Source organism: Polistes fuscatus, unplaced genomic scaffold, assembly GCF_010416935.1.
Source record: "Polistes fuscatus isolate 324 unplaced genomic scaffold, CU_Pfus_HIC Scaffold1, whole genome shotgun sequence".
NCBI classification, from domain to species: Eukaryota; Metazoa; Arthropoda; class Insecta; order Hymenoptera; family Vespidae; genus Polistes; species Polistes fuscatus.
Window position 1 is genome coordinate 11,202,842 of NW_025112997.1, and position 14,091 is coordinate 11,216,932.

General features: G+C 32.1%; 1 protein-coding gene and 1 long non-coding RNA gene across 3 annotated transcripts in view; both read left to right on the forward strand.

Moving 5' to 3' along the window:
• Nucleotides 1–14,091, forward strand: part of LOC122514700 (protein O-mannosyl-transferase TMTC2-like) — a 248,262-nt gene that overhangs the window by 12,981 nt on the left and 221,190 nt on the right. The gene's annotated exons all lie outside the window — the stretch shown is intronic.
• Nucleotides 9,780–12,136, forward strand: LOC122514710. Its single transcript, XR_006303104.1, has 2 exons — nt 9,780–11,494; nt 11,941–12,136. It is a non-coding gene; the product is annotated as an uncharacterized LOC122514710 (long non-coding RNA).

Here is a 14,091-nt window from a genome sequence, read left to right on the forward strand (position 1 = left end):
ACCTTTTTTTTAATCTACAGAAAGTTCTAAAAACCGCTTTGCCGAACTGAAAATTTATAAAAATGTTTTTTTTGGAGCGGCGGCATCGTAGGCCCATACTTTTTTTTAGCAAAACTATAACTGGAGATTCATAGTTCTCTTGCAATGAAAAACAAAATATTATAATTTTATTAATAAAGCAACATTAATTTCTGTTTTATTTTCTTTATCTCCGTAAAGCGACTTTTAACATTGTTAATATAATAGTTGTAATATTACTGTACATTATATTGTACTATGAGTTTCAAATTATCTAATTTAGTTTTAACTCGAAAGAAATTGAATTATACAAGGTTTATATAGAAACATATTTTCCTTATTTTATCGAATGTCTTGTTACATAATGGTTCTCATTGTCAGATATGAAATTAATATGAAAGATATTGTCTTTATTGTCTAGCGAATGGGTTTAATACTTATTTATCAATTAGAGATATTCATGTCAGAAAAGAATAATTTATTTATTTCAAATCTTTTTTACAGATTTAATATTACTATATAAGTACAATACTTACCTCTTCTTTTGTTCTTCTATTTTTTCACAAATTTAAGTGATTAGAAGGCGTAATGTAATATTGTGATAAGCTGGCACTGTCTCGCCGTCTAACCGTCTCGCAACGAAATCGGATTACGGATCTCTGGATGTCTCCCATATCATTCCGCATAATTTTATACTTCTTTCGTAATCCCTCTAGTCACAGTTATCCACCTCCAAGTATTACATTACGAAAAAGACAGCACTCTACGAAAGACAAGTTCTTTTTCTCACAAAAGGCGAACTAACCCGGTCATTCACACTTTCACTCTGCTTAATTATTTATTTATAATATTTATTTTACATTTAACTATGTGGGTACTTTTGACGACTGAGGCTCGTCACGAAATTTTTTTTCTGTGTGCCAAATGACGAGTCTAACTCATTCGAGTTTAAATAATATTAAACATATCGATTCCTGTTCGTTTTAGAGAATTGGTATCAATTACAACAGAAAAAACAATTATAGTATTGCCAACAAATCAACAAATTAAATCTTTTCCATATGCAATATTTGCTTCAAAAAGGTTTAATTATTAGATTTTTTTTTGTAAAATAACTATTTCCGTTCTTTACATTTTTCTAATCGTATTTTCATCTGTATTTCTGTACTTGTTATCTTTCTGCTATTTAAAGTATTGATCTTTGGAATTATTTTAAATGATATTATTGCGAAAAAAGACAGAAAATGGAAAGAGAGAAAAGGAGAGAGAGAGAGAGAGAGGAAGAGAAACTATTAAATTCAAAACGTCCTCCACCTACGTGAAAAAGCGATGCACGAGAGACATTCCGTACATACGGAACTTGCACGGCGTAGAGCATGACGGGTGGGAAATTACACGGAATTAACACGGAGGATTGTTTGTAATAAAGATTAATAGCAGGCTTTGTAACGACTGCGTTTGATACCGCCCGCACCAATGCTAAACTTCCCCTCACCTCCTCGCAACACTTGTCCCTCCTCATTCTCTCTCTCTCTCTCTCTTTCCATATACAAGACTGAATGTTGTTTGTGTAATCAACGCAACGAACAGAGACCGTCTGACAGTGCAGGAAGGAGAAACTACTGCTCCTGTAGCGTGTAATTCGTAATTCTGCACGGTGCATTATTTTCCGCTCTGTCGCTTCCCCTCTTGCCATCCTCACGCATTGTCGTTCATACGTCTCCCTCTTCTTTCACTTTTTCACCTTTTTCGCCATTCTCTCTTCCTCTTTCTTTCTTTCTTTCTCTTTCTCCTTTACCCCCATCCCCATCGTCTTTCTTCTTTTCTCTGTCGTTTCTATTATGTAACATATACGGAGCAAAGAACCTAGTTATTAAATACTTAAGAGCATAGTTTGAAAAGAATATCTCATATGTGACCGTATTCCACATTTTTCAACTTTGCCTAAGGGAACGAATATTATTTGATGAATATAATAATAGAGTATAGGTTGAAAAAGGAATTCTCTTTTTATTCTATTACATTATTAAAAATGTGTAATATAACATATTTTTAAGAATTAATTATTACGTAGTATATAGAAAGTAATAAAATATCAATTAACCTTTTCCCTTAATTATGATGCATCTGGAATATGAAACCAGGCGTTTACTTCCAAATATATAAAAAAATTTCACTAAAAATGCGTAGAAAGCAATGTTCTTATACATATATTATAATTATTAATTTTACATCATTATAAATTATAATTGTTTGTTGAAATTAAAAATTCTATGGCAAACTATTAAATAAGTCTACTTAGGGAGCTGAAGTGAACAATTTTAATGAGAAATGAAGAAAATTTATTATGATTAAAATAACATATACCGATTAGTTTCGTTTATTTATCTAGCGATTTATTTTGACGGAAAAACAAAACTCTAAAAAAGCTTAACGAATACAGAAATATTTCATAATTATGTGAATAAATTCTATATCTAGAAATAACAAAACTATTCATTTCATATATAAATATAATTTTTAAAAAACTTAACGATTGAAATGTAACAATTTTTTAAAAGCATTTGCGCTTGATAGTTTGGTTATTTAAAATATTATAATATTTCAAGAGCAAAACACAAACTATTTTAATAATTCGGATAGTTTACCGTACTAATTAATAATATTAAACATTTATTTGATCAATATGCGGTATTATTAAATTCTGCTATCATTATTCCAATTTTATACTATACTTTTAACTATGAACGCAGTTATGCATTATTAATACTTATATTCGTCGGATGATACAAATCTAGTTTATTTCATTTGAAATATCTTGGATGTAAAATTTTCTTTTATTAACACGGCATGTAGGTACGTACATTTGTAGCGGAATGTGAGCCCCAAAGTTTGAGATTACAAATGGAAAATTGTACGATGTGCAAATAGCGTGGTTGGAAAAAGAAGTTTCTCAAAAACTGTGCCAGAGAAGATTGCGAATTATGCGACTGATTCAAATTCTTTCTGAGACTAGATATCTATGTATATAGAGTAGAGAATTTAAATGAGTATACTTAAAGAATGGTACTTCTTAAGAAAAAATAATAGTTTTTTCTTTTTTAAGAATAAATACAATGATAACTAACTTTTTCCAAAAGTTTTAATGTTTTTTATAGGCTAGTTTAATCATGTATACAATTTAAGTGGTCTTTCTTTCTCTCTCTTTAATTTAACTCTTCCACTCTCTATACAGTTGTATGTTACAAGCATTACGTTTAAAAATATTGTAATAATAGCTTTCTTGGTATTGAAATGTTATATTAACTAACATATTATTTAATTACTTAACTATTATATTAACTAACATTCCATAGTGGTCCGAGTATTTTTGTGACTTATAAATTAGTGACTTCTTCAATTCTTTTCCATTATCAAAACAATTATATATGATAAATAAATATTTTTAGTATTTTTGTTATCTAGAATCCATATTTCATTATAGCATGATACAATTTTTTAATTATTTATACATTTCGTTTAAATACAGAACATGAATATCAAATCTATACTGGTGTCCGAATATTTTTGTGACTGATTATATAACTTCATAATACATGCAATAACTTTACTTTAAGAATGATTAAATTAATAAATTGCCAGACTGGAACTATTTTTAGATTATGTAAACAATTTAGGTCTTCAGAAATCGCAAAAGCGGGTCTCAAATCCTACTTTTGTAATTTATAAATAATTTTGAATCTTAATACTTGAAGGTCTTAATGTGAGTTAGCGCGTGGTCTTAAAATACGTCTTTATTCCTTCTATATAACAACTTTACAAGTAATTTTCTAATAACTCTAATAACTACCGAACTTATAACTTTCTAATAATTCTTATAACGCTATTTCTCTCTCTAATTCTTATATATCTACTTATACCTATCCAAGATCGTCTAGGACCCAATAGAAGAAATAATGACAAGTATTTTCAAAACGGATAAAATTTGCTAGAGAGAATATAGAAAAACTATCCTAGACCGTTTGTTTGATTTATACCTAATAAGATCGATTGTTAGCACGGCCGTCTAACTGGCGACGTTCCTTTGCCCCCTTATTGCTAATATACATATACGCCTTACCATAAACACCATGGACGCCTACTATGTCAAAATTCCTTTCTATAAGAGGAACAATTGCTTATTCTGAAATCGTTTTAAGTATGCATATATCTATGTACTTGCATGAAAATAATTTTTATTTTAGAGATTTTTTAAATATAAAATTTTCTTTCCGATGTCATTTAGTATTAATAATGTAATCATGAAAGCTTTGAAATTAGAAACAATGTCACGTCTTTGGGTTCTGTAGCCCGTTAGATAGTCGTCGTAGCGACCACCACGATAGTAGAGGACGAAGATAATTAAACCACGACTCTACGACGTTCCTTCGTTCCTTCCTTCCTTCCTTCCTTTCTTCCTTCCTTTCTTCCTTCCTTTCTTCCTTCCTTCCTTCGTCCTCGTTTTCGTTCTTCTGTCGACGTCTCGATTACACCATATACCTCACGCCGTGTTGAGAATGAGAATTTAAGATGTAAGTGATCTTACAACAAATATTAACAAAAAATGTTCTCTAATATTTTTATTCCGAACACTAACCATCACCGTTATCCATGCGAGAATGTGTGGATATTTACATTTATAATAATTTTTATATGGAGTCAATGTAATGATTAATTAGTACCACGAGTAGTCTAAAGTGATTCTCTTGGCTATGTAATCAATAATATATCAAATATATAATTCTTTGTAAGAAAAGGTTTTTTTTATTAAATAATAATTAACTAATGTTTTATATATTATAATATAATCTTACAATTAAATATATATTCAGTACGATAAATATGTGATTACATTTCAGTGAGCATTTACCTTCTTTTATTCTTTTTCAAATACTTATATTTTTCTTTCTACAGTTATTATTCTCTCTGTATTAGTTTTTCTATAACTATATAATAAAGAAATGTTTCTGATAAAATAACGTATATTTACGCAATCTCTCTCTGTTTTGTTTTTAAGTAAAACAAATATAATATTGTACTTTCTTATACACTTACTTATTATGTATGTGTTTTCTTTAACGATAAAATTTTTGAAAGCTCGTAGAACTGATTTATTAGCGACACGTAGTTGTGTATTCGCAATAAACAATAAACATGAAAAACTAAACAACCAGCATCGTTTCGTGAATATCAGTCATCGGGCAAGTATCGTAGTGATCAAATGTTCGAGTGGATAGTATCGTATTATTCAGTAAACATATTGTTCGATATTTTATCGTAGAAATTGGTAGATATATATCAAGTAGTTTATTTTTTTCACACGAATTAATAATATATTTGTAGGATTAAATTTATTGGAGAATAAACAATGGGTATAGAAGTGAACAATAAGCCTTATAAATTAGTGCAATTCTCGCAATAATACACACAACTTGCTATAATCTCCAAAAATATCTTAAAATATTCTTTAAACTATTCTAATATTAAAATATTCTTTAAAATATTCTAATACACACACAATTTGATATACTCTCTAGCCTCTCAAAGTACTCTCTGACGCTCGTTAGTCTCTCACTACATTCTTTTCTTTTTTTCGAAAGGCACATTCATTGTCAGATTAAGCAATGTACACACAACATATGCACGCGTACAATAATCTTAATCGATACGTATCGAAATATAAATTTGATATCTCTGCTTTGTTTAACATCCGCTCGCTACAGATACGATTCATTCAACAATGCTCTTTCAAGAAACTGTCTCTCTTTTCTTTTCATTTTATTTCTTTCTTGCATTGTCCAAGCACATGGATACACATATCATACTCGTAAATATCCATATATATTATACTATATAATTATAATTAACAGCAGCTTAAGCGGATTAACGTAATATTCGATAAAATCATTATGATAACAAATATTTCAAAATAATACATTTATCGAACATCTCATAGACATTCGATTATTATTTTCTCTTTTTTTGTTAGATAAATAAAGTACTTACAAATTTTAATATCATTTTCAGAATCTCATCAACAGTATACATGTTATTATACAATTATACAATTAGGTTAAGTCAAATTATAGAATATCGTTGATGCAGGAAACTCTTCGTAATAATTTGCCGTTTACGATCTACGTCATCATTCAGTAGCAAATAGCATAAAATTACACGTTGTTACTGGCATGGCTATTTCAAGAGAACGGTGCCATTATCATTAACGTTTAAACAACCTCGATCGACGTTAGCAGTCGCCATTAAGCGTTCTATTTTATGGATTAATTATTATCGTTTGATATAAAAAGAAACTTGCTTGTTAACGAGATGTTACCTATGCGAAACAAGACACTACTACAAGAAGATACATAATAGAATGGTTTATTTTAATAGGAAAATTCGTATCATCGTCGAGAGTCTCGTAATCATTTCTGTAATAACAACTTCTGATCGGTTTTCAATAAGTTTTCGGATCGACACCGATAGCAATGATGATACGTGTATAACGTTTTCATTCTACTCAACGTTCTAACAACTTGGATCATAAATAAATCGATGCGACCACCGAACGACATTATTATTATTAATGACTTTGTAACGATGTGAAACATGCTTAAATGGATATTAGAAGCGAGCGTTGTGTAAAACTGGCGGAATAGTTTGGCAAAAGCGTTAGCAGTATCGTGTAAACGGTGTCATTATCATTTTACTGTACTTACCATTCGGTAATTACGGCCGTATTCATCACGAACACGCAGAGGAAAAGAGAGAGAGAGAGAGAGAGAGATGGGGTAAGAAGAAAGAAAAGAATGAAGAGAGAGAAAGGAAGATAGTGGGTTGGCTATCTAGCTCGATGGTGTTGATTAGATCGTCATGAAACGAGGAGAAAGGGGAGAAAATTGTTTTTACGTGTTTTGTCCTATACGTCCATGACAACGGATATAAATCTATAGAAATTTATAGTCGATCTGGTCGGTAGTGTTTTGTCTCAAATAACGACGTCGTCTTTTTTCTCTTTATACTTTGTATAAACGTCCGGCGTTAAACGTCATAAGATATCTTCTAGAGATAACCGACGTAGTGAGTAGCGATAAATGTAACGAGAATTTTCACTAGTGTGTTGTCCATAAGAGACGATGCCTTCATTAGATGCTCTTTATGACATCCTTTTTTTATGTTAGTTTATTCCCTCTATACACATTACTTTTCATTATCGAAATGTTTAATCTAATATCTATATACATAGGTGAATGTATAATTTTTAATATGTTTGGTTTTTACTTACTACATAAGTGAAACTCTCGTATATACATATTTAACCTTTTAAGTGGGAAGCTAATTTACTAATAGCACATTTACATTTCGTGTTCGTCGTGGCAAATATGTCATATAAAAACAGGAAATATGTAAGGACACAATTAATGCGGTTATTAGACAATAGGGATTCCAAAGTATATGTATTTATTCTTGCTTTAATCATAAAAATGCATTAGGTTTACAATTACTTGCATCATCTTCGAAGGTATTTCCCAATGTTGAGTTAACTTGTCATTCCCAGTTAAGAGGTCAAAGTTTTATATATCTGGGTTTTTAATTCAGAATTGAATAGAGAAAATTTAACGTTCTTCCTACTTAGAAAAAAGATTATTTTTCATTCTACCTAGTATTAATAACGATTCGCTGGTCTGAAAAACAGCCGACCCATTTCTACTCGGAGACTCGGTGTGAAATGTTAAATTTAAGTAGCACATCTTGATGCTGCGTGCACGAACGAGAATCGTCTTCCGGGTATGCACACTTGATGAATTCAAGTCGAAGTGGCAGGCTTATCGTACTGAATGTACCGTTTTTTCGACGGAATTCTTATGTCCTATGGATTACTTTTTTCACGCTAACTATATCTTATTTAATCTTTAATAGGAAAATTCGATCTCACTTTCTCCCTTTTTCTCTCTATCATTTGTGTTCTATAGATAATCTGCATTACTTCCGTATTTTTTGCAATACGATTTTTATTTATCATATTCGATAATAAGGTTTCCGTTACTATTGAAATTAAATGCGTCATTTTATATATATTAAAATATTCTATTTTAATACTAAATATATCTTGACATTTTTCGATCATCATTATTTGATTAATTTCATCTATATTTAATAAAGAGACGAGGAAGCAAATATAAAATTCAAATATTATTTATAACACGAAACGCTTTTTACATTTCGATTATCGTTATTTTCTTAAATTTATTCTTAATCAAAAGATAGAACAGCAGTTAATAACCTAATAGTCTTTTTATGAATATTTGACTTTAAAACTAATTAAAAAAAAACTGGTGTGTGTACTTATGTACGCACGTAAGAAGTTATACTTCTTTGCCGTATCAAAACGAATATAACCTCAATAACCTCAAAAATAACTTCAAAAAAAAACTTAAAAGAAAAAAAATAACTTAAAAAAAAATAATAATTATTATATATATATAAGAAAGAATAAAAAAAAAAAAAGAAAATATCAAAATATAGATATCAGTCTACACTAAATATAAGAGAGATATATCGAATTACTTCACGCGTCAACAGCCATGGCGCGGTTACAGCATTAGTTCTCGCTCGATCATTTTAAGTAAAGCAGCGCTAAGTACGATTAGTATTTGGATGGGTGACCCGCTTGAGAAAAAAAGGGGAAGAAGAGAAGACAACTTCATGCCGTATACTTGAAATCGCTTTACCGCGCGTCGTAAATACTGACAAACTTCATGGTGTCGTTTTTCCAGACGCTCGGAACAAAATCTCACTCCCCATTACATTTTCCCCAACGCGCCAAAAGAAGTATAACTTCAAAAAATGACAAATGAAATGTTACATAAAACGGATCAATTAAATAACCACATTTAATTTCCATATCCGTTCTTTCGGTGAAAAATAAGAATTTGAATGTTAATTTTAATTTTGTCCTATTATTTCGTTCACAAGGTTAATAAGAAAAGCGTAACGCTTTCGGAAGGTTTATTTTCTTGGTAAGACGGTGAAAGCGATTTCGTAGTAACAAATTTCGTTTCTCCTACCTTCGTTTCTGCATAACACGCAACGCGTAAAAGATGACAAGAAAATTTTCGGTAAGCTTCTTTAGCAGGCGCGCCAGAGAATTACGCCATGAAAGTGAAATACAGCTGCCTGCTCGACGAAGCTTTCGGAGATTGCCTAGAAACTATAAGAGAGACGATGATGACTAGAAAGAGAAATAAGCTAAGAGAGAGTGAGAGGGAAAGAGTGGGTGGGTGGAAGGATAAGGGAAAGAGAGAGCAAATAACGAGTGTGTGTGTGTGTGTGTGAGTGAGAGAGAAAGTGAGAAAGACGGTAGCGAAAAAGAGAGAAAATACGGGAAACAGGGGGAGTGAGAGTGAGAGTGAGAGTGAGAGAAATAGAAAACGAGAGTAAGAGGGAGAAAAAGAGAAAGAGAGAGGAGAAGAAGAGAAAGGTTGAAACGATTCATCATACTTTATGACGATCTTAACGTTTGCATCGTAAATTGGTTAGCTTAAGACAATAAGACAGTTCAAAAACAAGTAGTATAAGGATCTCTTTTTCTTTCTTTTTCTTCTTTTTTATCTTTTCAACATTATCTTCATTCTTATTTGACTGGAATATTTAATCGCTCTTTCTCTGAACTAACATTAAACAATAATAAAAGGCATCGGTTTAATAAGATTTTACAATATATAATTTCACGATAAATAAATTGTTAATTTATGCTCATAGAACTCCGGCAATTTTATTATTATCTTTATTAATCTCTGTTTTACTGGTTCGAGTCACTTTTTTACAAAAACCTTTTCACACGTAGCCCACATTTCCAAAAATGTATGTAGAATTTATTTGTTGTATGTGTGGTTGTATATAGACTTTATTTTTGTTCTAATTTAATTTCTGATGTTTTCTTCGAATATTTTATAGTCTGAGGATAAAAAAAGAGGTTTCAGCTAGGTGAAAGAAAAAAAAAGATTTTACCCTCTTCATTCTCATGGATAACTTTTCTCATTACGAGCTATGTAATTTTCTTCGAAGAGATTCTTATAAGTTTTCGATTTACTATTTTTACATTTATCCATCCTTCGTAAAGTATCTGCATTAACGAGACGAGTTTGAAAGAGGGTAAAAAGTACACTCATTTGATGGATGAAACCAAAGAAATGACGTCTCGTAAAATGTACGGATTAGCATTAAAAAGACAAAAAGCATTGCAACACTTTAAAACGCGTCAGGGACACGTTATAGGGATAACTTAATCTGGGAGATGCAGCTTCGTCTAGACGGTGCTTGTAATGATCCAAAGTCCCGGCTTAGGTGAGCTAATTCTTTTTTTATGACCGTTTTATCTCGCTCAGCTCGCTTTTATTCCGTAGCTGAGAGAAGTCGAGTCCCCCTTTTTCCCTTTCTTATGCGTAATTGTAATATTACAAGGGGCAAAGGGGTAATACCTCAGTTCGCCTGTTTTCTTATAGAATGTAAATTGTAAAGCGGAGCGCGCGACTAATTAATTGCCCGTTTAAATAATTCGTTTCCTTTGTCACGAAGAAATAGACGGGAGTAAAAGAGAACGTGGAAGAGTTTGCTTGATGAAAATTTGAGCTAGCCTCGTTCTTGTTTCTTTTTCTCTCTGCCTTTCTCTTTCTCCTCGTTTGTGAAAATTATTCTATAAGATTGAAATATAATATTTGGCGAATTAGAGAAAGAGAGAGAGATAAAGAAATAGCGCGTACAAGGGTGTACATGCACATGTGTTAACATTAATCTTTGCAACAACATAAAGCCTTAGAGAAGAAACGAGCTTTCACAGAAATATATTTACACTTTCCGATTTATCGTTGCTTTTAGGCGAAGCTATTACATAAAATAAATTTTGCGGAAACGTAAATGTAAATGGGGGGGGGAAGGTGCTGTTTTTGGTTGCGACCGTGTCGCCAACGCCTTCCTAGATTCAAACGAATGAAATTCGTTCGCAAGACGAGATATTGGCTGCTAAAGTAGAAGGTTTAGCGAGATATCAGCAACTTGGTGCAAAACCGATAAGGCTTTGAGTTTTTTCTTTCTCTACCCGCGTCGTCGTATCTCGTTTATTTGTACGTATGTGTGTGTGTGTGTGTGTCCCTATTCGTATGTGTAGATTGTATAAGCTCCAGCAAGAGTAGAGACTAGCATTTGCAATGTAAATTTTCACGTTGCGCAAATAAAAGCTTTCCTCGGACCACCAATGGTGTTCGGGCACGGCGATTTCCTGGAATCAATCCCTTATTGAACAAATATATAAACATTCGAGATTCGGCACATGCGTTCACGAGAATGTATCGAAATGATGGGAGAAGACTTTCATGGAAAAGGAGAAGGAAAGAGAGTCAACACGTAACGAGATCTCCATATGATTTCTTTTACATAGGTATGTATGCGTGTTTGCATGCATATATGTACTTTATTGTATATATAATGTATATAAACATATTTACATGCGTACATAGAAAAATCTAAGCTAAACCTTGTTTTCTCAAACGTATATCGCCTTCCATCCTTATTTCCTTATAAATTTGGGACAGAAGAAGAAATGTAGGTTACCGATATTTTCTCACCAAAAAGTATATTCGTAAGAATTTTCTTTTATTAATGTTCTTTTATGAATGATTTTATGAAAAGATAGAACTCAATGTCTCACAGGTGTGCATCGTTTGTTATTATAAATTCCAAACAAAAATTGAAATATAGTGGTTTATTCTAAAATGTCTTGCATTATATACTTATGTATGTATACGTATATATATAGCCACGTGTAGCTCGACAGAGAGTCAGTGCCCTTTATGAAATGTATCCGTCTATTTGTATTCACGAAAGATAGGTGAGCGACGCATTGTTCGAGGGAAGGGCGGCTAACACCGATAAGAAAAAAGGACGATTGCTGACCGCTAGCCGAAAGCAAGGAAAGAAAATTCGACACTCTCTCCGCGACCATCCGAGCGTCAAGATTGAACATTTCTTTTGTATCCTAACCGTTTCTGTATCTTGAAATATAATCGTTTATTTTATTCTATATCTCTCGTGTTAACGATTTATTTGTGCCCTGTTTTTACGTTTTACGCTTAAGTTCGGCATCCCTCCAACCCCGCTTCCAAATCAGAGAAGTTACATTTATATATTATACCATATATATATGGTAAGCATGCAAATTACTAACAGAAAGTTATCTTTTGGAGAATTTTAATTTACTTATTTCTTATTCGTGGAAGTACCACGCGCAAGAGACTAGAATTCGATGCATCTTTAAAAGTACCTCGCAAGTGTATAGTTTGCATTAATACAAATAATGATCGCGTTATATAAGCTATTAATGGTGCTCCTTGTTTTCGCCGTAATTACACGTAGCGTAACGACGCTTAACGATATCAGCTTTGTTTCATCAAGTTTACTCGTGAAAGGGTAGTTTGTTAATAAATATTTTTAATCTCCGTACATCGGTAACGAATTTTCTATCTCTTATTTTCTATGAGCTCGTGCAACTTCTTTTTATTATCGTAAACTTCGCAGGATATGATCTTAAAAAGATCTGTTTTATTCTTATTATTCTATATACGTAATTTTTATCTATATCTAAATACATATAGCAAGTCATTTATATCGTTCGAAAAATATTAAAACAACGTTCGAAAATAAGTTTGAAGATAAATAGGTCGACGTTAACAAACTCAAATTTATGGTGATAATAATAGTTATCGGAGTATTCTTTATTACTTATTCTTATCACATTATCATTATTATTATCGATTCGTATTCGAATATTGATTGCGATTAAGAATACTTCTAAAGAATGTTATTATCCTTAAGTATGCTTATATTAGCCCATTAAAATTAGCTGAACGTTAATTTTTCTTCGAGACTTTAATGATTATGGTAGATCGTCTAACGAAAAAAAGGAAGAGAGAGAGAAGAAAAATGGAGAGTCCAAGGCGATATCAGTTTAATGCCCAGACCAAATGGCGTCTAGCTCACTTCGTTCACCTCCTGTCTCCTGGTACACGCACATGCGCGCGCGCGCGCACACATTTTCCCTTAACTTCGTTTTTGTCTTTTACTTCTTTTGAAGTAGCTGTCGTTTGTAAAACCAAAAAAGACGCTTTTATAAGGCTACTAAGCGTGTGTGGAATCAGTTGACTACGTATTAGCGAACACCACGAAATAGTTTAATAAAAGAAGAAAAAAGAAGAAAGAAAAGATATGGGAGTGTATTTTGGAAAAATAATTCCCTAAAATTTCTTTCTACATTTTACTGTGTATATATTTTTGAAAAATAATAGAAATCTACGCTTTATTTCTACTTGGGTTTTTTCAAGAGAGGAAGAAAAAGTAAATTCTAAAGAAAACTGTTCGTATAAAATGAAAAAATAATATCATCCAACTCGAAAACGTATTGTTGCACGACCGGTGCCTTGATCGGTACTACGTTATTTATTTATCGCTAAAATGCCATAGCTGTGCATTGTTGTTGCGTTGTGAATTATTGAATGATCCTTTGACGATGCGCTGCTTGGTGAATATGTTGCTTGCAGCTATGCGGTTTACTGATGCGATGCTTGCGTTTTCTTTCTTGGTACTGGTTCTACTGCGTTGTCAGAGGCTGATGCGATTTCGAGTAGTTGTTCTTTGTGATGTTGAGAGAAATGAGTGATGATGAGGATTGAATGTATTGTGATCGAATAATTCTTTGTGATCGAATGACGATGATGGTGTTGCTTCGTGGGTTTTTATAGGAAGAAGAAAATCGTCATTCCTTCCCTAGATTGATTGTCCAATAGCAGGAAAATCCACCCCAATAGTCCGTCGATGCAGAAAGTTAACGTTTTTTAGTGGACGTGGTAGTGGAAAATATGCAACGGGAGAAACTTATTTAGAATAAAGGAAATCGTTTCTCTTGATAGGAACGCACGTGTTTACTTAGCAAAACGACATGACTTGAAGGTTTCGTCGCACTGATATCTATCGAATAATTTC